This window comes from Hemicordylus capensis, chromosome 2, assembly GCF_027244095.1.
Source record: "Hemicordylus capensis ecotype Gifberg chromosome 2, rHemCap1.1.pri, whole genome shotgun sequence".
NCBI classification, from domain to species: domain Eukaryota; kingdom Metazoa; phylum Chordata; class Lepidosauria; order Squamata; family Cordylidae; genus Hemicordylus; species Hemicordylus capensis.
This window is the reverse complement of record NC_069658.1, coordinates 147237693-147263804: the sequence shown is the minus strand read 5'-3', so window position 1 is coordinate 147263804 and position 26112 is coordinate 147237693. Positions and strand designations below refer to the sequence as shown.

The window sequence follows — 26112 nt, the reverse complement described above, 5'->3', positions numbered from 1 at the left end:
AAAAAGCAGCTTTACTGGGAACAGCCTATATTCTGTGATGATATCTATAACAATTGACAATAAAATTCTGGCATCCCAGGTCCTTGGGAAGGACTCGATGTCTGGATAAAACAAACCAGTCAATAACACCTGTCTGACTGTGTAAACAAGAAATAATAAAAGTATCTAAATGGCTGAGGGTACACAATGAATAAGAGACTTTTATCCAACAGGAATTTTAGATATTTTCCTCTCAGTGAAATCAAACAAGGAGCCCTAGTGACTGTTTTTTTGAATGAAGATATGCAGTCTTTAGCTCAGGATTAAGTCTGATGGGTTTTTACTCTCATCTACAAATAATCTAAGGATCTTGTTGCTTTCTAACTTGACAGACCCTAGCTGAACTAAATGGGTACCTTCAGGGTTCAGTACTTCACAACATGTGCAGCAGGCGGAGTTAACTTTTGAAGCCTAAACCCCAAATGCCAAAAAAAGCCTCTACCTGTGTGCACACATACACATGAACCCAGCTCCAGTGCTTTCAGAAGTCCAAGGTGAACAAACACATTTCCAGGCAGTGATCTAGATACAGAAGCTTAAACCATACAATCAGAAACGGCATAAGCAAAAACCCTTTTGAATGCTAATTCCATATTGCTTAGAATATAAGAAAAATCCACACATAGTACTGCAAACAACAGACACACAACTGACACGGGTGTGTGTCTGTGTCCCCAATGCTTCATCAGTCCTGAAAACTACTGTTGTAACTAATGATTTTGAGAACAAAATCGTTGTTCTCAAATCATTGGAGTTGACTTTTAGGCATTCTCCATTAAGGCTGCCTAAGAGATCAGAAGGCTTTATTAGCGTCCCCATTTTTCCCATTTCCAGCAGATCACAAATATATTTTGAGAAGAAGGGAAAATAGGATTGCGCCTTACTTTAAGCAGTGGCCCTTATCATCAAGGCCCTCAGGGAGCATAGTATGGATGTGCATGAACCGGTTCGGCATTCTATTCTTAGAACTGGTTCAGAAACACCGTGACGTGCACCTGCCACTATGCTGACCGGGGCGGCAAGAGGGTATATAGCCGCCCTGCTCCAGCAGTTTTTGAAGCAACACCAGTGATGGAAGTGTGGTGGGGAAGGTAAGGACATCCTCCCCATGCCTTAAAGCGACCCCCCACTTCCTGGGTGTGCATGGAACCGGTTCTGTGCACACCCTTAGACCATAGCAGACATTATCTGAGGCAGAGTAGGATCTCTCTAGTGTGCTCTATTCTTTTGAAATTTGGATAAGGCTACATTTCTCAAACTGGGGTATGAGACAGTCCCACAGAGTTGTGTGAGAGTGCTGGACTCTGGGGGCAATCAGCCACCACAGCTGCCAGAAGACAAGTGGCAGCTGGAGACCCAGTCCTCCCTCCAGTGTGCCTGCTCCTCTTAGAGCAGAGAGACCATTCCCTAAAGCAGACCCCCTGGAAATCTGCCAGCAGGGGCAGGATAAGCATGCAAGTGTAAGACCCCCAAGTGGAACCTTGGCAATGAGAAGCTGGAGGAATGAGGTATTCAGCTCTTGCTCTTCAGGTCAATGCCCAGAGCACTCCATGGCTTCATCCTTTCTCCCACCTCTGCAGAATCTTCTTTAACAAGTGGCCATTTCCCCAACATGATTATTAAAAGGGGTACAGGAACTCTCCATGTTCTGACGGGGGAAACTCCTCACCCCCCGCCGACACACACACTGGAGAAAGGTTGAGAGAGGATAGGAACTCTATTATGTAATCAGAGAGATGGAGAAAGAGAGAATCTGATTCCCCTTTCCAACCTAAGAAAGGCTGAGAGTATACAAATGCATAGGGATGTGTGGCAGATTTTTATTTTTATTTTTATTTTTGGGGAGATTGACATTCAAACTTGGACACTAAAATCTGAGAGTTAATTGAAGCTGGGAATGATATGACCATCTACCAAATTCAATTGCTGACATGGATATTCTTTTGCTGATGTAGAGAAGTATCCCAGATGCTCTTTATAGCCAGCTTTTACCCGGCTTGTTGAAGAGATTGAGAAGAGCCTGTCAGTTTCATTGCTGGTGGCTAGATGTGGAAATCAATGTGGAAACCATGTTGAGACTTTTGGGGGTGGGTGGGGTGGGGGGGCTACACAATGGTATTTAGATATTGTTATACTCTTTTTACAAATAAGAATAAGTAGCAGCAAAAGGTGTTGGGGGAACACACACCCACACACACACACACACGTTGTTCAGAAACTCAGTGGCAGATATTCATGACACTGTGGAGTGAAACAGTAGACAATTCCACAGAAGAAGCAACACCACAGATTGCTATTTGAAATCTATCACAGACACTGAAGAAAAAGTACTTGGAACTTAAATACTAGAACCACATCCACATCCAGGCCAACAACCTGGATGGCTTTAAGAGATAACTTAAAGAGATGGCTTTTGGATAACTTCATGGAGGAGAGGTCTATCAACGGCTACTAGTCGGAGGGATGTGGGCCACCTCCAGCCTCAAAGGCAGGATGCCTCTGAGTACCAGTTGCAGGGGAGTAACAGCAGGAGAGAGGGCATGCCCTCAATTCCTGCCTGTGGCTTCCAGCGGCATCTTGTGGGCCATTGTGCGAAACATGATGCTGGACTAGATGGGCCTTCTTGGGCCTGATCCAGCAGGGCTGTTCTTATGTTCTAACTTGGGTTCTGCAGATTTTTCCTTTTCTGGATAATTACAAAAACACTGAGGAAGCTTGTAAGCACAATTATGTGTAAAATTCAAGATTAGAGATTCTATGAGGGGGATTATTTCTCCCAAATTCACTTATGTTCTGGCTCAGATACAAATTCATATAGCTGCTTTAGAGCAGAACTATGGGGAATTATTTTCAGCATAGAGAAGTCAATAACTGGATTCAAGTCTGGGCATGTCTTTCAATAAAGAGACTAAACTCTTTCCTGTATCTGTAGAGGCTCCACTTCAGTTGCTTAATCATTTGTGCAACCATAAAATAGGGAACAGTGGTTCTACCAATTGAATTGTTTCCTGGCAGGGACTGTAGATATATATGAGAGAAAGGGGAGGGGGAAATCTGGAGCCAGACAGCTTTATAAATATTCATTAATCTATACAAGTCTGAGAGTTTCTTTATTGTACTAGCAGGTTACTTTTTAAGGATACCATAAAATAAATAAAATTTAAGACAAATCTTAAAGGAACTATTTCTGATAGAAGGTTACAGATTTCCACTGACACTGGACCCAAGCAAGTATTGCTGTACACAAAAGAGACACATGCTGTACATGAGAGCCAGCGTGGTGTAGTGGTTAGAGTGCTGAACTAGGACCGGGGAGTCCTGAGTTCAAATCCCCATTCTGCCATAATACTAGCTGGGTGACTCTGGGCCAGTCACTTCTCTCTCAGCCTAACCTACTTCACAGGGTTGTTGTGAGGAGAAACTTAAGTATGTAGTACACCGCTCTGAGCTCCTTGGAGGAAGAGCGGGATATAAATGCGAATAATAATAATAATAAAAGTACAAAGTGCACAATTAAGGCAAGCTTGGTATGATGCCTTTTCTGGGGGGGGGATATTGAAAATGGAGCACCGTTTTTATATTAGGCAAAGTACGCCTCACAGCAATATTCTGCACAGCAGAACGATGCTGGTGTTAAGGACCCCGCTGGACTGCTGCACATGTCGTGGGCAGCCCCAATGGTGCTACACGATGACTTAAACAGCAACTGCACAGCTGCGGAGGCTATGTTCATTGTTTCCCGTGGAAACAGCACTATGCAACAGCACAGATGCTATTTCGAGTTATTGCACAACTGCCCTGTTGGCCCAACACCAGCGGGGCTGCTTGCCACATGCTCAGCAGCCCTGGCAGGTCCCTAACACTAGCGTTCCACTTCTTGGAACATTGGCGCCTTACTTTAAGCATCAGGGGATCAGGAGGAGCACACCAGCCTTGTTTCCACCTCCCATTTTCGTGTTGGATTTCACATATATTAATAGGTTTGGGGCTGGGACAAATGGGCTGGTGGGATTCTGATCCCCTACCATGTATCTATTCCTCATTTCACATTACATGACTCTCACTGCATTTTAACGAGAATCCTTAAGAATATAATGCTTGAGGATCACACATTAACCTCATTGAGGTATGGACTACACTCATTCTTATGTCATGGAGAATGAGAAACTGCCCAACACACAATATAAGAATGCAACAAAAGTACATACAATTTAGTTATACATTTTAACTCAGTCAAGCAAAGAAATACAAAGATGATAAAAGAAAGTTAAAACCACTGGCCTCCAACTGGTGGATTGGTACTCACAAATAGGTTGCATCAGCACTATTGTTCTCTCTCTCTTTCCCTCTCTCAGTTCAGTTTTTAAAGAGATCGGAAAAGACAGAAAGAGGAGATAATAGAAAGGATAAGATAGAAAGCAGAGATTCAGCCTTAGTGCAGATGGTTTACTTGGTGCAGACATAACCTGTGACTGTGGCTTAATATAAACCACTGTTGGTAAACCTAGTTCAAATTATGATTCTGCAGTCTGCTTTTCTGTCCATTCTTTAACTGTGGTTATGAAAATAAGTCATAGTTAAGTGTAATGGCCTTCATGATGAGGAACATTACTCAGAGTAGTCCAATTGAAATCAAAAGGACATGTTAGGCAATCCCTTTGAGCAATTTCCCTCATGTCAGCCAGTGTCATAGGGTCAGAGACATAGAAAGATTGACATATTCTAGGTGACTTTGGGCCAGAAACAATCTCTCAGTTACCTTACAGCACACTGTTGATGTGATAACACCACCACCACAACCAGGGAATCTGCCCTGAGCTCCTTGGAGGAAGGACAGGATAAAAATATAATAGGTAGAATCTATACTACAGTGAGATTTTAATATGCTGCTTTACAATGTAGCATATGAAAAATAGTTGCTACAAGAAGGGATGCTTCACAGAAGATGCTTTTCCAACATGGATACCACATCCATGTTCAAAAACTGCACATGCACCTTAACGTGCAATAAACATATGCTTCAGCACATGTGCTTGCAGAAAGAAACAGTGGTGGTCTTACCATGAATGGTTCTTTTTCACAGCGTACAGAGGCCATCCATTAGAACAGGTTGTGAATCCAACTTGTTCCACAGACAGGACTAGATTCAAATTCAAAAGTGAGGCTTGCTTCTGGTGTTCAGGCAACACCAAGACCCCGATTCTAGGATGGTTATGTAGAGGAGTTCAGGTGGAGAAAGAGAGCACACTGAGGAGAGAGAGAAACAAACAGCAACAATTCCTAAAAGTGAGTACTCTGGGAGTCACCCCCCCCCCAAGTGTACAACCCCGGTAGTATATGAAGGAAGAGACATCTGTGAGTGGGTCAGATGACTTCCGTACACTGTGAAAGAGAACCCTTCACGATAAGACCAATGTTTTCCCCCACAGTGTAGGTGGTCATCCATTAAAATGGGACATGCCAAAGCCGTGACCAAGAGTGGGGGAGAGGATGCAACTAGATGACTTGTTGAAGGACAGTGCAAATGTAGGCTGCCTGTTCAGAGTGGAATGACACAATCTTGTAGTGTTTGATAAAAGGGGTGAGAGAGGACCAGGTCACCACTTTGCAGATCTCAAGCAGCAGAGAGTGGGTAGAGAAGGCCACTGACGCAGAGGTACTGCAAATGGAATGGGCAGTGATGCCACCAGGTACAGGAAGTGCCAGGGACTCAGACTAATGCAATGCACCCCCAAATCCACTTGACCAGAGTGACCTTGGAAACCTTGGTGCCTGGGGAAGAAGGATGAAAGGAAACAAAAAGTGAGTCAGATCGGCAGAGGTCCTTGGCATGTCTAATGTAGATGCAGAGGGCCCAGTAAACATCCAGGGTATGCTAGATACTCCTCTTCAGGGTGAAAAGGAGAGAGACAAAAGAAACCATATCTGCTGAGAGCTGGGTTAGGATTGGGGAGGGAAGCTGGACCAGCTTCTCTCTCTTTGGGAGAGGTAGAGAACAGTAGCTCACATAGTATTGAAGAGTGCTCCCAGATGGTGGAGGGACTGGGAGGGAGTCAGGTGACTTTTGTGGTGGTTGACCAGGAAGCCATGGGAGCGGAGGCAACGGAAAGCCAGATGCATATCTGCCCTTGGCCAAGACAGGGAGGGGGAGTAGATCAGATGATCATTTTAAAAAAGGTGGATGTGAATGCCACATATCCTTATGTGTGCAATGAACATCACCAAAATTTTGGTGAATACCCAAGGTGCTGAGGAAAGGCCATATGGAAGGGTTCTCTATTGGAAGTGTTGGTGGTTGTAGCAAAATCTGAGGAATTTCTGGTGAGCAGGGAGGATCAGGACATGGAGACAGGCCTCTGAGAGATCTACGGATAGCAAGAAATCATGGGGCCCGATTACCTCTTTGATAGTACATAGGGATTCCATCTCAAACTTATTTCAAATGGTTTAAGTACTTCAGATCCAATACTGCCCTCCATGAACCATCTCTTTTGGGGACTAGGAACAAGATGGAATAAATGACTCGACATATATCAGTTGAGGAAACAGATTCTATTGCCGAAATCTGTGCAAACTAAAGAATGGCCTGATTCATCTGAAGATGTTGGTTTGGATTCTTGGATTTGAGAAAGCCTACAAAATGGTTGGGAGGAGTAGAGAACAGGCCTAGGGAATAACTCTGGGAGACGGAGGAAAGAACCCAGTGATCCTGAGTTGTATTTCTCCAAATGGAGGCAAAATGGAGGAGTCTGCCCCCTACAGGAACCGAGTAATTGCTTAAGGTTATGCTGGGGAGGAGAGGTGAACAAACTTGAGTCTTGTGATCTGATGGGCCCTTTGTTCCTCTGTTGCCACTCGGGATGCCATGAGGGCTTGTATGTAGTGTTACAGGTATCTCTACAGAACCCCCACAAAAGGCCTTGAGAAGTTCTTGTAATAAAAAAAGGAGCAAGGGTTAGACCTGAATGGCTTGCAGAAGTATTTGCACCCTGATGGCAACACTGTTTTCTTATCACATATTTCCTATAAGACCGGTTCCAAAGATTCCCCAAAAGGTTTAGCCCTCTTAAAGAGTGTAGAGGCCAAATTCAGCTTCAACTTGGAATCAACATTCCAATGTTTGAGCCAAAAGGCATTTACGGACTGCGACCCAAGGCCATGGCCCTAGAGGCATACTGGATGCAGTCTAAACTAGAATTTGCCATGAGGGCAGCTGCATTAGCCAGATTGCTGATACCTTGCCTGAGCTGAGTGTTTTCTGGAGGTATATGTTGGGCAAAGTCCTTGACCCAGAGAATGGATGCCCAGGCAAAGACAGAGTTGGTGGCAGCAGCCCTGATCACAGTAGCTGAGGCATCATGGGCTTTACGAAGCAGAAAATTATACTTTTCATACTCCAGGATTTTTAATTGTTTGTCACCCTCCTTGGTGACAACAGCGCCTGAGACCAGCTGGGCATCAGCAAGTGGAACAGCTATGAGAGACATAACATCCTGTGGAAGAGAGTATAACTTTCTAGGACAGGAGCCCACTGGTTTAGAAGAAACTGGGGTGTTTCATTCAGCCTTCATAACACTGCAGAATAAGGGGTGGGGGAGGAACTATGGCTGAAGAGGTGGCTGTGGATGGAAAAACATCTTGATCAAAAGGTAGCAATGGACTGGAAGGGATCCACTGGAGCTACATCATTAATGGTCCTCTTGGCCTTAGAGAGGAGGACCTCAAAGTCCGCTGCAGAGAATAAAGAAGTGGAAATGGGAATGTATGGCAAGGTTTCATCATCATAAAACTCTCCTTTATCTGAGAGGTTTGTGGTGCTTAGATCCTCCTGATGTGACTGATCAGTGTCTGAGTTGCAGAGAAGAAGAACAGGGTTAGCCAGGACCCTAGGCAGAGGGGGTACCACAAGTAGGGGAAGTGCTGACGGGTGCACTGGCATAACAGGTACTGGTGAACGTGCCAGGGAGAGGAGAGCTGATAGAGGGAGCACAAGGGCTGGCCTCTGATGCAGGTGGGGACTCCTCTGAAGAGAGGGATAGAGTGGGATAGGCACTCCTCTTGTGCCTGGGGCCCTAGGAATAAGATGTTCTCTCTTAATCAGTGGGACAGTGTTCCTGTTAGGTCTAGAATCCGGAGAGGATGAAAAGGAAGGGTGAGCAAGGCCCCTAGATTCCCTTGGAGGAGACACAAGATGAGATTGGGACTCCCTGGCAATTAATTAAGCCAGTGGGAAATGTCCTCAGGGAGAGCTTCCCATGAGACTGGGACCAGGGGCTGCCGAGGAGGGCCTGGCAGAGGAACCGTACACTTGGGTATAGGGACCGGAACAGGAGGGGGAATCTCTGAAGGGTTCTCCAGCAAAGCAGGATGAATCAGTGGGTGCACATTGGGTAGATTGGGGGTAGTAGCCTGATCACTACCTTCAATTGGCTGCGATGGACTTGGTGGGGGAAGGGGTGCGCTGTATGGCCAGTTCCCCCTTCCCCAATGCTAGGCACAGCAGCGACAAGGTAGTAGAAATGATGACAAGAAGCAAAGTGGCGTCCTTGGAGCCTACATGGTCCTCCTCGGGAGCAGGCAGCAAGTGGCAGGGTGGGCACTACTTGTAAACCACCTGCACCAACAGACCCCCACTAAGCCAGACCACAAGCAGCTTGGTTTTCTTTTTCTTCTTCAGTGCTTTAGAAGGTGTTTGGCCTTTTGGGAGGACTTTTAAAAGGGGAGCTCCCAAGACGTTTGCCCCAGAGGAGAGGGAGGCGCGGTATCTGCTCAGTTCAGAGAGGTGGAGCGGGGCCTCTTGGGACACAAAGGGGGGAGATGTAACAGGGACCAGCCTCTCCCCTCTGATTACGGTCCCTCAGAGATGGAACCAGCAAGCATGTATCTAGTATTGGTGAGTTCCATCTGGAGAAACAAAATTATTTATTTATTTATTTATTACACTTTTATACTGCCCCACACTGGTGTCTCTGGGCGTTTCACAATGATAAACAAATAAAAAGAGAATAATAGAGAAAGAAAATAAAAATACACAAGGCCCAAACAGCTGAATTGGGAAATGTAAAAAATGTTGAAACATTTTAGAAAAAAACAAGTTGTTCTAGTAAGAACTAATCTGCCTACTTTCCTTTCACTATCTCTACAACTGGACTAAATTTGGTTCAAATTGAGGTCCACAAGTTAGATCTCTTGCACCTCAAATGTTCATGTTTCTGCCATCTTGCATCAATGAAATCTTTACAAACTACACCATTGGGGAATCCCTATGTGTCCCTACAGCAGTAGCAAATTTGGTTCAAATTGGTCAAGCGGTTTACAAGTTAGTCCACTTTCGCCTCAAAGGTTTACGAAGCCACCATCCTGAATTGTGATGGATGACATCATCACAAACTATGCCATTGAGGTGTCCCTTTGTGTCACTCACTACAACCGTACCTCATTTTGTTCAAATCGGCTAAACAGTCCACAAATTAGCCAACTTGCGTCTCAAACGTTCTCGCGTCCACCATCTTGAATTGGGATGAATAACATCATCACAAACTATGCCGTTGAGGTGTCCCGACAACCTGATTTGGTTCATATTGGACCAAGCATTGCAAAGTTGAGGGGGGGGGGCACACTGTTGTAAATATGTTGGCATGGCTGACCCGACAGGATTTATGGTCCCTCCAGTTCCACTTCTGTGAGTCAAGATAGAAATTCTGTAGATAAGAAAGTAGCAGCTTAGCTGCACGGACGAAGGCGAAGGATGACTCTCAAAGATAAAGTAGTAGAAACAAAATAAAGTCCCCTTGAAACTAAACTAGGTACCCCCCTCTACGATATCTGAGCAATAACTGAAACAAAGGAGCAAGGAAGGAACAGAACAAGGCTGAAACAAGAAAGTTTGAACAATTATAAGCACGAGGAGCACTGTCTGCGGTAGGCAACGTTGCTGACAGTACGGTCTCAGGAACTGCATTTCCTTGATATAGGGCTCGAGATAACTGGCAGCCAATCAGGCTGTCCTGACTCAGCATTTCTATTCTCTCTCCCGCGAGATCTTACACCTGCATGTCTCCCACTGAGCCTTTCTCTTGAGACGTCTTCTTAATACAGGTGAAGTTCCAGCTTCCTCCTGATCAGTCTCCTCAGCCCTCATCTCTGCCAGCTGTTCAGATTCCCGTCTGCTGCCGTTCCACCTCAGCTTCAGAGTCTGTTCTGACAGCCAAATCCTCCTGTGGTGCTTCTGAGCCTGCTCTCCCAACCAAATCCTCCCGCTCCTCCTCTGACTCAGAGGTCTGGGCCATGACACCCACACCCACAACACAGAATGCTGGGTGGTCTCACAAGCCTACTGGAAAGTAGGCTAAAACACAAGTGAGGATCGACTCCCTTCTCATCCTAGAACAATCTAAGAGGGGAAGGAAAGAAAACACTAGTGGGAAGCAAGCAAATTAGCGGAGCTAGTTCACAGTCCTGTAACTTGGAGCAAGGCAGGACTGGAACTGGGGTCTTGGCGCTGCCTGAGCACCAGAAGCAAGTCTTGTTTTTGAATTGGAATCTAGTCCTGTTTATGGAGTATGTTGGTTCCAGAATCTGTTCTAACGGATGACATCCTACACTGGAAAAAACAAACATGCATGGGTTTGGCACACATTATGGCTTCCCAACACTGACACAGTACTCCTGGATGACTGTCTTAAGGGTCATTTCATAAAGCAGCACTGCACAGAAGGTATAATTACAGAAATAATTCAATTAAATTAAAGTGCTCAAAAGCTCACAGCGCCATAATCCAGAAGCAAAGGTGCTGGAAAGAATTAACCAGTTCAAGTGCTTCATAAAATTTAATTATGTTTCACCTATTTGTTTTGTGAAATGGCAATATTTATAATGTTGTGGATCTTTGTGAAAGACATGTACATAATCCCTTAAAAGAATATTTGTGTTTAGACAAATCACACAAATGAACAGTATTGACACAACCTAATTCATTTACAACAACCTGCAAGCAATTAAAAGCTGCAAGCAATTAAAAAGGAGCATTATTTAACATATTAGAAGTCAAACAAGAAGCTCCACTAATTGTGTATGTGGAGATTGTAAAGAAAATTGCATGTTGAAATAATAAATACTGACAACATTTGCCAAGTGCATTATTAACCTTTACTCGGGAACTCTGCCCATGAACTATGGAGTAAATCCAGAGCACTGTTTCGAAGTTTTTGATAGTTCTGTTTTTCAGTCACATTCCAGTCCACTCTTACAGCCCAGAGAGTTTATTTTTAGATCCAACCTCTGAGTTTCTGCATGTATCAGTGCTCTGAGCATGCCTCCTAATAGCAAGGGGCAAACCCAGGGAAGTTATCCAGAGTAGAGATGCAATAGGCAGCCTCCCCAAGAGTGGGGGGTTCTACTGCATTTTTGTGTTGAAAGTGATTGAATGCTCCAATTGTACGTCATGTAGAGATGGGACAGAATTGCCAGTTTCTCCTCTCAGTCATCCAACTACTAGCCCACAGCTATGGATGCATTTATTAAGGGTTTTTTTAAATTTCTTTCCCATTCATAAAAGGTGTAGACATTGTGTACCTTGATTTTGGCAAAGCATCTGACAAGCCTTCCCATGATATCATTGTTTGCAAATTGGTAAAATGTGGGTAAGATTATGCTACTGCTTGGTTGCATTCACAGCTGGTTGAGCACACATGCTCAGTAAGTGTTCATGAATGACTCCATGTCAACTTGGAGGGAGATATCGGGTCGAGTGCCAAAGGACTCTGTGCTGTTCAACATTCATAAAGGACTTGAAGGAGGGAGTAGAGGGAATGCTGATCAGATCTGCAGATAACACAAAGCAGGGGAGGGGGTAGCTAACACTTTAGAAGACAGAATCAAGATTCAGTCTGATCTGGACAGGCTTGAATATTGGGCCAAAACCAGCAAGACAGTTCAACAGAGACACATGTGAAGTCCTGCATTTGGGCAAGAAAAATCAAGTGCAAGTGTACAAGACAGGAGAAATGGTACAGTACATGTGAAAGGGACCTAAATGATTTAGTGGACAATAAGTTGACCATGAGCCAGCAGGGTGATGCAGCTGCTAAAAAAAGCGAATGCAGTCATAGGCTGCATGAACAGAGGCATAGTGTCCAAATCACAAGTAGTAATAATTCCACTCTGTTCTGCATTGGCCAGACCTCACTTGTGATATTGTGTCCAATTCTGGGCTCTGTATTTTAAGAAGGATGTTGATAAACTTGAATGGGTTCAGAGGAGGGCAGCAAAGATGATGCAATATCTGCACAATAAGGCCTATGCGAAACACTTGAAGGAGCTGGATATGTTTAGCCTGGAGAAGAGAAGACTAAGGGGAGATACAATAAGTGTCTTCAAATATCTAAAGGGCTGTCTCATAGGAGGAGGAGTGGACCTGTTATCTGTTGCTCCTGAGGGCAGGACTAGAATCAACACACAAACTACAAGCAGCAGCTTGGGATGGACATTAGAAAAAATGTCCTAACTGTAAGAGCTATTTGACAATAGAATAGTTTGTGTTGTGCAGCAGTGGGCTCTCCTTTGCTAGAGGCTGGACAGTCATCAGTTTCCTGCACTGAGGAAGAGCTACACTTGAAGACCTCCAAGATTCCTTCCAACTCTAAAATTCTGTGATTCTAAGTCTGTGCTAAAATTGATGCTTGGGAGCCTGTCTGGCAGGCCTGCCTGCTGGCCTTACCGAAGGCTGCTCAACAGGCTCACCAGGACACGATGAGCCTCCAGCAATGGGCGACGTCCCAAGAAGAGGAGGTGGTGTCGTGGCCTCCTGGCCCAAAGATCTGGCAGCTGCTGGGAGCAGGCAGAAGTGTGTGTCGGCGGCCAAGACAGGGCCTGGGCCGACCAGAATGGAGGTGGCATCGATCAAGGACGTCAGCAGTGTGCCTCCTGGAGAAAGGAGGGGGACGGAGGAGCAGCGGGAGGGCCATGGGAAGCCACAGCTGCAGCCTGCACACAGCTGATGGGGGTAATAAGGAGGGGTGGGGGCTTATTCAGGAACAGCTGGGACTGTGAGGGGTGCACAAGCATGTTTTAAAAGGGGGATGGCTGATGATGAGGGGGAGCGGGGCGGGAGGGGAGTCACAGGCCTCTGGAGAGAGACTGTGACCAAGACCTTTACCCCACTTAGGAGGAGGACCAGGCAGATGAGCAACCCTCTTCCCTAGGTATCCCGAGGCCTTTTATCCCTGCTCTGGGCTTTGTATAGGAGGGCTACCAGACCCGTTTGGACAGAGCCTAATAATACCTTCCACATGTATCTTAAGAAGCCACCATACAGCACACCAAGCCTTTGGTCTATGTAGTCTGCCTGAGAGCAGCTCTGTTGGGTTTCAAGCAAAGGTTTTTGCAAGCAGCTGCAATCAGAGATCCTTTAGCCAGGATAGCAAGAACTGAACCCGGCAAAGAGTGGCCACTGCCAGTGAGATATTGTCCCCTCACAAGAGAGAAGCAAGTGGCTGTAAATGGATATTTGCTTCAAAGCCTTTTTAAAAAGAGACAGCACTTTACCCTGAATCACATCAGCCTGACCATAAACTTACCTCCTGATACAACTGGAGGCCAACATTTTTGGTATGGGTTTAGAAGTGACATGCCCAGTCCAAGATATGAGGTAGTACAGGATAAATCCCACATGCCAGGGAGCCATGGCACCTAGAAACTTAACCATGATGTCTAGACTAGGACATTCAGAGGCAGAGCTATTTAATAAAATCTTTCTCCCAGACAGCCCTGTTTCTGTTCCAAGTATGTAACAGTGATAAAAAGAAGCCCATTTAGCCTCTCCTGCCACAATCTGCCAGCAACTCTGGCAATTTTGTCAATTGTCCACTGTCTGGCTCCTAAATCCAAAGAAAAAAATTCCAAGCCCACTCTCATCTCCTGAGCTGAGAAATATTTAGGCAGCAGGTGCTGCGCTGGAGAGGCGGGCAAGACTCTGGATCACAGGCCCTCCTGCCTGGGAGGTGCCACAGACCCCCACTGCCTCTGCCCCACAAGTTGGCCACCCATGATGGGTCTATTCAAACTTCAAGCACCACAAGTTATAAACAATACAGTTTTCAAGTTTTCTGCATGCCCTTCACAAACAAGCAATAACTCTGAGGCCAAGGGATTTCACATATTTTGTTATTTTCAGTTCAAGAACATTTTTTTAGCACACAAATTTGCCCTCCAGCTAGAAGTGTCTTGCTATGGTAAACATCTTGCATTAAATATTCAGATTGATGTTTCAGTGTCAGACAGACAGTTGAGCCACTGTTTTAGCTTTTCCTATACCGCCTCCAAACAAAAAGACCAAAAACCCATCCCAGTGTCTAGATTGCACATAATCACCACACCTGTGTGGGAAGCAGCAGCTCAGACATTCACTGAATTTGGAAAACAATCAGAACGAATAACTTCAAAGAAGTTTAAACATGTTTACCCTGAAGTTCTTAGTATAATAATACATTAGAACAACAACTGCAATCAATCCACAGAGTAGTAGCAGACTTTTACAAAAATGTTGCCCAACTGTGATGAATGCATAACTTGTTCTATCTATCTATCTATCTATCTATCTATCTATCTATCTATCTATCTATCTATCTGCTCTTCTAAAAGCAATGCTCCCTCTAATTTTTAAAAGTAGTGAGTGGAGAGAGGTTTGTCCTGGGTGGCAGCATTGAGGCAGTGTGTGCACACAACACACACACACACACACACACACACACACACACACACACACACACATTCTGAGCAAATTCTTTTACCTTCCCCCCCATTGGGGGGAGCTGCCGCTGCCTCCCATCCTCCTCCCTCCCCTGCCCCCAGCTCTGGTCTCCATCCATCCGGGTTGCTGGGACAGGGGGATCCGTGGGGGGCGGGGAAGGAGCCGCCACTGGCTCACGAGATCTGCAGCCAGAACTGAAAGAGGAAGAGGCCTGACAAGGGGGTGGAGGAAGGAGGCAGCAGCAACCCGGCTGTGGAGGGGGGAAGCTTGGCAATCTTCCCGGCTGGGGTGGGGACTGGGTGGTGGGCTCAGTAGAGACTGCACGCCCGCCAAAAGCTTCTGCACAGGGGGCTGGGATTTGGAGCGTGCACACGTGCCTTAGAAGGAACAGTGGGTGGGGGTTGGTTCAGATCTCTTGCTTTGTCTGTGGCTTGATATCATTATGTACCTTACATAATATTATTAAGTACCATACCATATGTGACCACCCTGTGTACTTTTTATCTACTCTTATTTTTAATATGTAATCACCCCTTATACTTTATGCTGGTCTAGGATTGTAATAAAGATAGTCTGTGGAAACTCTTTCCTAGATATCCAATGGGGAAGCGCGATTGCCTCTAGACTTCTATTACTAATTGCAGTTTTCTATATGGAAAACTTGCATAAATCAGTATTTTGAGAGGAATCTAGGGAAACTTCAGTGCCTGAAGACCTCATGGTGAGGTCTAGAAGGATGACTGTCACTAGATGAGCTGGGGAGAATACAATGATTGTCTCGGAAACAAGTCCCAGAGAGTTCAATGGGGCTTTGTCTCAAGTAACCTAGGACTACAGCCTGAGGGAGTTAATTACAATTTCAAAAGGCTCACCTTCTGCTTCTCAGGGCCTTGCCCAACAAGAGACCTGCAGGGAAGTGTGTGTCAGCATCTGGCTCGCTTCCATCAAAAGGAAGAAAAGTTGGCTTTCTACTATGAAGACACTATCACTGGATTTCTGCAGAAGACTCTTTGCATATGCTCCCCTCATGTCCCTTCTAAGTGAATGCCTACAGGCTCTATTTCCAAGGTCAAAAGATAGCACATCTTCCAACAGATGCAGCATCTTCTGCTTCTGGCATTCACTTCTATGCATCATGATATAAGAAGGGGAAACATGCAGAAGCCCAAGGCTCACTCTTGCTCTTACCATGCTCATAAGTGCAGGCAAGGAGAACAATATCAGTTGAAGTGACTAATGTCTCTCATGGCTAGTAATATACAATATTTTTTATAACTTTCCCTATTTTCTATGCTAAAACTACTTAGCTTTCCCCTGTTTCAATATAAATATTTAAAGTTTAAATCTGTTTATCTTTGGATTCAGGAGACTGCCTTCACCCCTTAGACTTGGGACAAATAAGATGAGGTGACAGCAGGTGTGTGTATTTAAACCCACGTCTGCAACACAGATAGAAACTGGGGGTAGGTTTCCATTTTAATTCCAAACAAGTTGTTTCAGTAAGAAATAATCAGCTTACTTTCCTTTCACTGTCTCTACATCCGGACTAAATTTGGTACAAATCGAGGTCCACAAGTTAGATCTCTTTTGCCTCAAATGTTAATGTGCCCACCATCTTGGATCGGGGTGGATGTCGTCATTACAAACTGCACCATTATAAACTGCACCACTGCACGTGTGTGTATTCACTGCAGCTGTTCAAAATTTGATTCAAATCGGTTAGACAGTCTTCAAGTTAGTGCACTTGTGCCTCAAAAATTTATGCATCCGCCATCTTGGATTGGGGTGGGTGACATCATCACAAACTACATCATTGGGGCATCCCTATGAGTCCATTCACCTGTAGCAAATTTGGTTCAAATCGGTTAGACTGTCCACAAGTTAGTGCATGTGCTCCTCCAAAGTTTACATGTTCACCATTTTGAATTGAGGTGGATGACATCATCACAAACTTCGCCAGTGAGGTGTCCCTATGTGTCCCTACAGCTGCAGCAAATTTGGTTCCAATTAGTTAAGCGGTTGACAAGTTAGCCCACTTGCACCTCAAAGGTTTATGTGTCCGCCATCTTAAATCGGCATGGATGACATCATCACAAGCTATCCCATTGAGATGGCCATGTGTGTCACTCACTGCAACTGTATCCAATCTGGTTCAAATAGGTTAGGCAGTCCACAAATTAGCGTGCTTGTGCCTCAGATATTCATGTGGCTACCAACTTGAACTGGAGTGAATGGCATCATCACACACCATGCCATTTGGGCATTCCTATGTGTACCTACATCTGTAGCAAATTTGGTTCAAATCGGTTAAGCGGTTCACAAGTTAGCCCACTTGCGCCTCATAAGTTTACTCATCCGCCATCTTGGATTAGGGTGGATGACATCATCACAAACTACGCCATTGAGGTGTCCCTACAACTGTATCCAATTTGGCCCAGGCATTGCAAAGTTGATGGGACACACACACACACACACACACACACACACACACACACACACACACAATGCCGGATAATCCAATAAGCCTACTGGAAAGTAGGCTAAAAAGGGGCACACAAGTGAGAGATGCTGAACCCTTACTTTTCTGAACCCTCCTCCAATCTCTGGCAGCTTCCCCTCAGTGGAATTAAATCTTGATGGGAGAAGAATGCTTGGGAAAAGGGGCTGCAAGGAGATAAGGGTTCTGTACTCTTCACCTGTGCTCCCCGTTTGTTGTTAGAATCAGACTCTCCCCCTCAGGTTCTGTGTGTTTGTGGCAGATCTGGATGTAAGCAAATAGACTTGCTGCTAGTCAGGGGCGTAGCAAGGTTGGAGTGGGCCCAGAGACAAGATTTTAAATTGCCCCCCCCCAACTGAAGCTCAGCTCATAAAGTAAAGAAATCTTAAATGAGGCTGAATAGTGGTAACAAAAAGCATAGTAAAATTTATATATGTATATATAACCTATGTGCCACAATAGAACATCATCCTAAATTATTTTTAAAGGGTTCTGTAAATTGTGGATGATGCAAGTCATTTAATGGTACTACAGAAAGACATGCTGTTCTGGTAGCTCCAGGTCTTAACACTCACATCCATTTCAGAGGATGAATACAACTGAAGGAAGCCTGGGCGGGTGCATAGCTGGGGAGTCAGTCATGTGACTTGCCTCTGGTGGCCCCCCCAAGGCAGTGGGCCCCCAGACAACTGTCTCCCTTTGCCCTATTATAGTTACGCCCCTACTGCTAGTATTCTGATTGGGCAAAGAAGCACCTTTTAAAATGATGGCTCTCTTATGTTTAGCAGAGAGTGAACATGCACAACTCTACTAATTCAGCCCCAGAACTGAGATCCTCCAGTGGCCATTGCTGGTGGTGGTCTTGTGTGTGAGCCTTTTGGAGACAGAGAACTCTCCGCTTTTTCTTCCTAAGTAAACTGCTTTGAGAACTGTTGTTGTTATTGTTGTTGTTGTTGTTGAAAAGGCTCTTAAGTGATGGAAGGTTCAGGGTCACCTATGCCATCTGTATGTCTAAGAGCTCTGGGGATCAAAGACTTCTGGATTACCCCAAAGCTCAGGAATGTTTTACTCACGACCAGGATTCAAGAACCACCTGGCACAAAAGAAAGGCTTTGGTGGTAGCCGCATAATGCTCACGAGACAAAATGTTACGTTTCTTCTTGTGATAACTGAAGCAGCAGCTTCATGACAGCCACTTTGTAATAACCTCCCCCAATAAGGAGCACAATCCACTCTCAGGAAGAGAGAAAGATACATAAGAATAGCCTGGCTGGATCAGGCCAAAGACCTAATCCAGCATCCTGTTGTCCAGTTACCCACCAGATGCCTCTGGGAAGCCCAAAAGCAATGTCTGACCTAAATTTCCTGTCAGTTTAATTGGATCACTCCTGGTTCTGAGAGAGAGAAAAAAACTTCTTTCCACACCATGCATAATTGTATACATCTCTATGCCTCTCCTTGGTTGCCTCTTTTCTAAACTAGAAGGCTTATAGCTGTGATACATGCACTTATGCTTAGCTCACAAGCTGGCCATTATTGGGGGTCACCACCAATCCCCTCTCTCCCCTCAGATCCTTTTCTGGCACACAGAAATGTCTTCTATCATTTGCACAAGGATATAGAGATGGAAACCATGGGAGCCCACTCCTACTGCTCAGAAAAGATTCCTGCTGTTTCTTACCTTCTCAAAGACGGCAGTGAAAAACAGACCTCTGGTGATCTATGCAGTGCTGGGTGTTCTGCTTGCCAGAGGGCTGGGGGCACTTGCCACCGGTGAGCTGGCAACTGGATTTGTAGTGGGAGACTGGGAAATCCCAACGGTGGCATGCACACTTCAACTATAACCTAGTCAAACAATAATGGAATATGATCCAAATCCTATCCTGTGATAGAGATTAAGTTGCTTCACTAGGTTTTATTTACTTAAATACACAGCCTGCCTCTCCTGAACTATTTCTAACGTATAAGGCAATGGCCAGTTCCAAACAGAATTCCGGCCTAGACATACCTCTGGGTAGACTCTGGATATATTAAGCTGTGATGGCATGGAGGATTCCAACACTTCCCTACAGACTCAGGGCCTTTGGTGGTTGAGCAACAGGGTTCACACTGCCTGAGTGGATCTCCCCAAGTTAAGGAACCAGGGCAAAGTTTCTAGTAGAATATTGACAGGACTGTGTTGTCAGGAAACCAAGCCCACATCAACTCCAAGAATGCAGCCTGAGAAGAAAGGAGAAAGCAACAGAGCAGGCAGGATCAAGGAGCAGAAAGAGATCTAGGGAGTGAGGCACTGAATAAGGCATTGCTCTGAAGCTGCAAGTAGAAAATGCTGCTTTGCATTCATATAGCAGTAGGGAAGGGAAGGGCAGTGACCAAGTGTATAGGAGAGTGGAGGGGCAAAACAAAGGGCTGGTGATTAGAGCTCAAGAGTTTATAGTTTCAAGGGACAGACAATGGTTCACGGTCTGTACCTACAGACTGGACAGCAGAACGTATGAGATGTCAAAGCATACAAGAGCACTGCTGAATCGTGTGCATTTAGTCCAACACCCATTTTCAACAGTGGACTGTCAGATGCCTCTGGGTAGCTCACAGGCAGGCAGCAGCTTAGCTTCCTACTTTTGTTTGTCCCCAGCACCTGGTGCACAAGAGATATACTGCTTCTGCAGAGAGAGATTTTACTTAGCTACTATGGCTAATGAAGGCCTCTTACAGCTGGTTGTCCTGACATACAACAACGTTTTCATATCTGCTCCGTACTCAACATCCAGACCCACCAGTCATTTGGGCAGATAAAAAGTGTCTGCTCATCTTAGTCACAGGAACAGCCAAAGCCTTGGTGTGTGCGTCATTCTTGGCACTGTACAGGGTACAATAATTCACTCAGCTGCTTGGCTTCTCTTCCCACATAACTTCTCAAGTTTGCTGGCAAAAGTAAGGTGCCTCATCCGTTTGCGCAAAACTAGTGACAGTCTTCTGTCCAGGAGCCCAATGAAAAGGAATAATCCTACTGGTTAGCAAATGCAAGCAATCCAGATTGTGAAACTTTAAAAGGCCTTGTGATCTTTCAGGAACAAGCCTCCTCCCACAGCTGCTGTACATGAAGTACAAGATTAAGGCAGGTATCCAAACAGTGGCCTACTCAAATAAGTACTGCCAGCTGTAGCAAAGGCCCAAGCTATTTAAGTCATTTATTCCATCATTTCCCTATGAAACTAGCTTTAAGGAAAAAAATAACGTGTCAATTAATAAACTCAGTGCCTGGTGCAGATAGCACAGCAGTGAAGAAAGTGTTCCATTGGCTTTAGTACCCTAAAGACTTTTATTCAAATCCAAGATTTTTAAAAGATTCATTTGTAACTGGCAAGCATGTTGGAACTATATGTAGTAGATTTTCTCCTTCATACTGAACAAGTACATGTAAATCAATTTTTGTGTGATTGAAAGAAACAGACACTGCATTAAGCCATGGTTAAGAGAAGCTTAATTGGTTTCATTAGATATCTATATTAACAAACTGTGGTCTATGATTAGTCATACTAGAATCAGAAACCATGGACTGAAGTGGATTTGGAAACCATGGTTTGTGCCAACTAGAGTTTAGTGTGATGTCAAACTACAACTCAGGCTGCTGTTCTGCCTCTGGAGGCTAATGTACCTACAACAGAATGTATGAGATGTGAAAGCAGGCAAAACAGCAGTTTTAAACCATGGTTTGCCTCTTTTACATTTGGAAGCTCAAGTCATGGTTTGGCAACATGTCTGAACTGAATGACTATAAGCAACAGCTTTTGCATTTCTCCCCACAAGCCCCACTCCCAATGGAAGGCAGAGTGTGGAAGCTTCTGCCATGCCTTGCTCTAAGCGATCTAACAGGCCACAAAGGATGAATCCTTTGCTCCACACACATCCTAGTAACCCGGAATCAGCATACGCAGGACATTCCTAATAGGAATAGGACTCAGAAGTCCCTGCTGTATTTAGCAAACAAAAAGTCTTCACAGAAATGGTGTCTCAGCATGTGCGGATGCTATCTTGAGTGGTCAGGGGGCATCCGCACAGGCTCAGATGTCAATTTTTGGCATCTGTCACTGAATGGGCATTCTGCCACTTCCTGTTCCCAAGCAAGAAGCAGCTCCGGCACGGCTTTTAAGAACAGATCTTGGGGCTGCTTAATACGGACAGCGCTGAGCTGGGCGGAGAAGCAATGGAGGGGCAGGTAAGACCTGTCTCCCTCCTGTTAAAGCAACCGCTCGCCCCTGCAGAAATGATTCAGCTGAGGCAGGTCATAGCGTTTTTGCACCTCAAAATAGAGGCACCGAAAAGCTTTGTGCACATCCCTACTGTTTGCTCTTTAGTTGATGCAGTGTACGAATGACTGGTCATTGGCTGCAATAAAGTTTGTCTGTCTGCTCTCCAATAATGCATTATTTTGAAGTTGCAGTTGTTTCATTGCCTACAACAGAACCAAATTTAGCTTGCTTTTACTTGAGCAAAAATATCCCTTTCCCCTCATCTCCCCGTAAAGCAAGAAGCAGCTTAAAAATCTGATACTGATACTGAGTAATTTGAACAATTTTTTTCTTGTCCCAGAAGTAGGTATTTTATGTAGGGATATACTTTATTAATAGCATTAGCACCACCTCTAGCCAGAAACAACGTAGTGGGACAACATAATTTTATTATAAAAAGCAAGAACCTAAATAGTATAAATAGGTTTGAATTAAAGTTCTCATCAGTAAATTTTGTTAAATAAACTTTAATTTTATTAAGAAAAATAAATATTTCTATTAATAATATATTTTTATTAATTTTAACAATAAAATTAAAGTGCCAACTGCTGGTCAATTATTGCAGTGCCTTTGCCGTTTTTAACTGGACCACTAGAAGATGGGGGCAGGCTCACTTCTGAACAGCTGGGTAGAGTACTACCTGGATTATTTCCCTTTTATCTCTAAGTAAAAAGGCTACAGACATTTAAGAAGAATATAAAAAGAAAACCAACCAATCAACCAACCAACCAGGGTAGGGGACTGGAATATTCCTAAGGAAGTTCAGCCCCCACATGGCTACGGCCTTAAGTGTTTGCTATTCAGTATATACTAGGTGTAATAAACCTGCTAATTAGGATTTTCAATTAAGTAGAAAACCAATAGAACGTATTAACATGCAGAGAGGAAAAGGTGTAAAATTGATGTATATTGCTCTATCTTCACAGCTCCTGTTTCACAGAAAAACCAAAACTACATTATAGAACGCAGAAGAACAATTTGTAACAAACACCCTTCTTCCTGTTGACTGCACCCTAATTTATGTATATCATCAAAACATAAACCCCTGCCCAGAATGGCTTTTGTTAGGGAACTTATTTGCTAAATCAACAGTCTCATTACGCTTATGCCAGGAATTCAATTAGTGATAAGGAATCATTTCCAGCATCCGGTTACACAGTTATGAGTAATAGCAGAGTGTTCATTCTCAGTGAAAGGAAATGGGGTAACATCCCTCAGAGGCTCTATTCATCCACAGAATGGCAATATCCTTGGGCAACAACAGCACCTAGAGCCCTGTCTGCTGATCAGAGAAGGCAGCTTGTTTCTCCATGTTTGTCTTACTGGTTACTGGAATTTCTGCTGTTGGGTTTTTGTCTGTGGGCAAATAAGGGACTGTGAAATCTAAAAAGCAACAAGTGAGTGAAAGTGAATCAAACCCTTTCCCACTCCAAGAAACAGAGAGAAGGAGCAGGCCAGAAGGGCTGGGAACTCTGACAGAAGCTATTCCTGGAGATCCCCTCTGCCCCCCGCCCCTCCCAATATCAAGCCATTACAATCTCCAGTCCCGATGACTGCTGCCAAGTCCTAGAGACTCCAGGCCAATCCTAGAGGGCTTAACAAGGTCACACCAGCTCAGCCTATTGTCTCCTCCTCCTCCCTGGCCCTTCTGGTTTGCTGCTCAGTGAAGACAGCCCCACCATCACTGGGAGACTGCCCCTCCCAGTAGAGGCTCCTCCCCTTGTGGCACTCATCTGTTCATGGGTGTGCGTAGCCTGGTTGTGGTGTGTGTGTGTGTGTGTTGGTTTGTTGGATACCCCCCAATGAGAGGAGGAGAGGGCCTCAGGTGGTGTGTGTATGTGTAGATATGCACACTTTTGATGGAGTGGGCTCGGGTGCACAGATGCTTATTCCACAATATATTTACAAATCTTCAAAGTGCCACAATAATCTGTCTGCATGTGTATATGCATATGATGGTGGCAATGAAGCTACATACCCTGCTATTTACGTGCAAGCCATGGGTATAGTGGAGGGGGGACGCACAGGGACAGAACTTCTCGCCTTCTCTGGCTGTTGGGGTGGGCATGGCCGTGCAGGCTGTCATGGAGAGCACCTTCTGCACTTCTAAACTGGCAACTACATCACTACATACAGCAGTTTTGCTGCCCCAAATAGCAAAACCTGAAGTAACTTCTACAATGTTACAGCTACTTGTTAGAAACAAATTCCTTGTTTCCTGGGCAAATTCCAGCATTGCTCTTGAGATTTAATCTAGCCACCAGTGTGCTCTCCTCTTTTAGCTTGCACAATTTGAACCCTGCCTTTTATCAGCCACGAGGTCTCTTAGGCCAACCAACCATTATCACAAGAAATGTGATGGGGAGCTTTTCTAGACTAGAGTGTTGGAACAGATGCTGAAATGATTGGACAGCAAGGCCACCTGCCAGCTTGGGCCTCTACAACAGATATTAAACCAACAAACTGCTGGGATGCTCTGCACATTCACTTATAAAAAGTAGCACAGACTTTGGTTAAGAAAATTCCAGAATTATTATCATTTATTTCTCTCTCTCTCTCTCTCTCTCTCAGGCGTACCCATGGCTAATCCTGTGTGTGGCAGCTCTCATGAGAGGTCGCAAACAGAAGCACATGATTGGACAGTGGGGGTTCCATATGCAGATAGTGAGGAGGAGGCTTTGAGAGCAGAAGCACCATGGTGATTGGGCAGTGGGGATTCCATATGCAGATAGTGGGGAGGAGTCTGTGATGGTTAAGGTCAGTTGGAATGCAACTGTTACTAGTTGGAAGATGTTCTTGATTGTAGAGGAGAGGAACACACACACACACACACACACGATAGTGGGCAGGGGTCTGCAAAGAGGGGGTTGTGGAGAAGGAAAGAGCCCCTTCAGGAGAAGGAGGCTGCTGCTGTGTGAATTAGATGAGGAAACAAGATTTGTTAACTCAGGAAGGAGGAGGGAAGAGAGAAAGAAGGAAGGGCGAGGGACAGGCCCGAGTCTGTCAGCAGCCTGAGAGGAACGAGTAGTCATGGCCGCGGCAGCAAGTAAGGGTCCAGTCAACCACTGTTGCTCTTTGGGGCTACTGAGGCCATTGGCGGAGGGAGGGAGGGAGGCAGGCAGGCAGGCAAGGGACGGGTCCAGGCCTGTCAGCGGCCTGAGGGGAACGAGCGGCCATGGTGGTGGTGGTGGTAGCGAGGAAGGGCCTGGTCAACTGCTGCTGCTCCTGTGGGGAGGAGCAGGAGCAGGGCTCGGGTGAGGAGGTCTCTGGGGATAGGGGGCTGCTGCCTGGCCAATAGGTATCAGCAACACTGCAGCCGTGACCAAGTCAGGTGAGGGGTATGGAGTAAAGGGATGGAGGAGGAGCAGCAGGAGTGTGGCTCAGGTGAGGGTGGAAAGATCTCTGACGTGAGGGGGGCTGTGGCAGGGGGTGAGGGGAGCAATCAAGTACTAGCGCACAGATCCTGTGTGCGCGTTAAGCTAGTTATTTATATATTGCTTTTCAATGAAAATGTTCTCAAACTGGTTGCACAGGGGAAAAAGTTCCCTGCCCCAAAGGGCTCACAGTCTAAATAGAAACACAAGGCAATAATAATTATTTTATTACAGCCACTGACCAGCTGAGTTTACAAACACAATCCCAAAACACACGCGCGCACACACAAACAACCCTACATAACCTACAGTAATTAAGCACATAGTTAAGCATAAAGATCGGTTAACAATGATCCTGCTTCCAGATGAAACACAAGGCAAACACCAGCAGCAGCTACTGGAGGGATGCTGTGCTGGGATTGAAGGGGGGCATTTGCTCACCCCAGGAAAACACAAGAGAGCCACCACTTAACCCCCTCTCCAAAACAAACACCTATCTTCTACACATATGGGCACATAACAAGCAAGCACCCAAGGAGAAGGGGAAAAACAGAGGGGATGAGGAGTGGCGCAGCCACATATAGCAGCTGGGGGAGGGGTTCCTGCCCAAAGCAGGAGCATTGAGCCTGTTAGATTCCGACGTGGTCTCTGCGCAGGCGCATAGCCCATATGTGTAGAAGACAGAGACCACATTGAAGACAGACAGATAACTCTAGTAAGCCCACAAGCAAGATCTGGAAGGTGACTGACCATTCTGTGACCTTTATTCCTGTGCAGGGCTCTGAGGCCTAAACCAGGAACCTCATGACCTGATGTTGGGACCTAGCCTAATGAACTGCATGATTGCTCTTCAGAGAGAAGAGGAGTGCGGACCCTGGCTACTGCAACCTGCAAGCAGTTTGAGGTCTCTGGATTGGCTAGGCTAGACCTGGTATAGGAACTAGGAGCCTGGTCAAACACAGAAGCCTTTCTCACAAGCAGAGAGAAGGGCTTGAGGGTGGGCTGCGGGGAAGGCAGGTTAAACATACTTTCCCCTCAGACGATCGCTGTGCCATTGTTGGGCGCACTCCCAGATGATTCTGCGCTGGCCCAGGCAGTAGGGAGGGTCGGTGGCCAGGATGTGTCATTCCTGCCCCTGGAGTGTCCATAATGCACCGCTCA

General features: G+C 45.4%; 1 protein-coding gene across 1 annotated transcript in view; it reads right to left on the bottom strand.

Moving 5' to 3' along the window:
* Nucleotides 1-26112, bottom strand: part of SHB (SH2 domain containing adaptor protein B) — a 176139-nt gene that overhangs the window by 41909 nt on the left and 108118 nt on the right. The window lies entirely within an intron of this gene.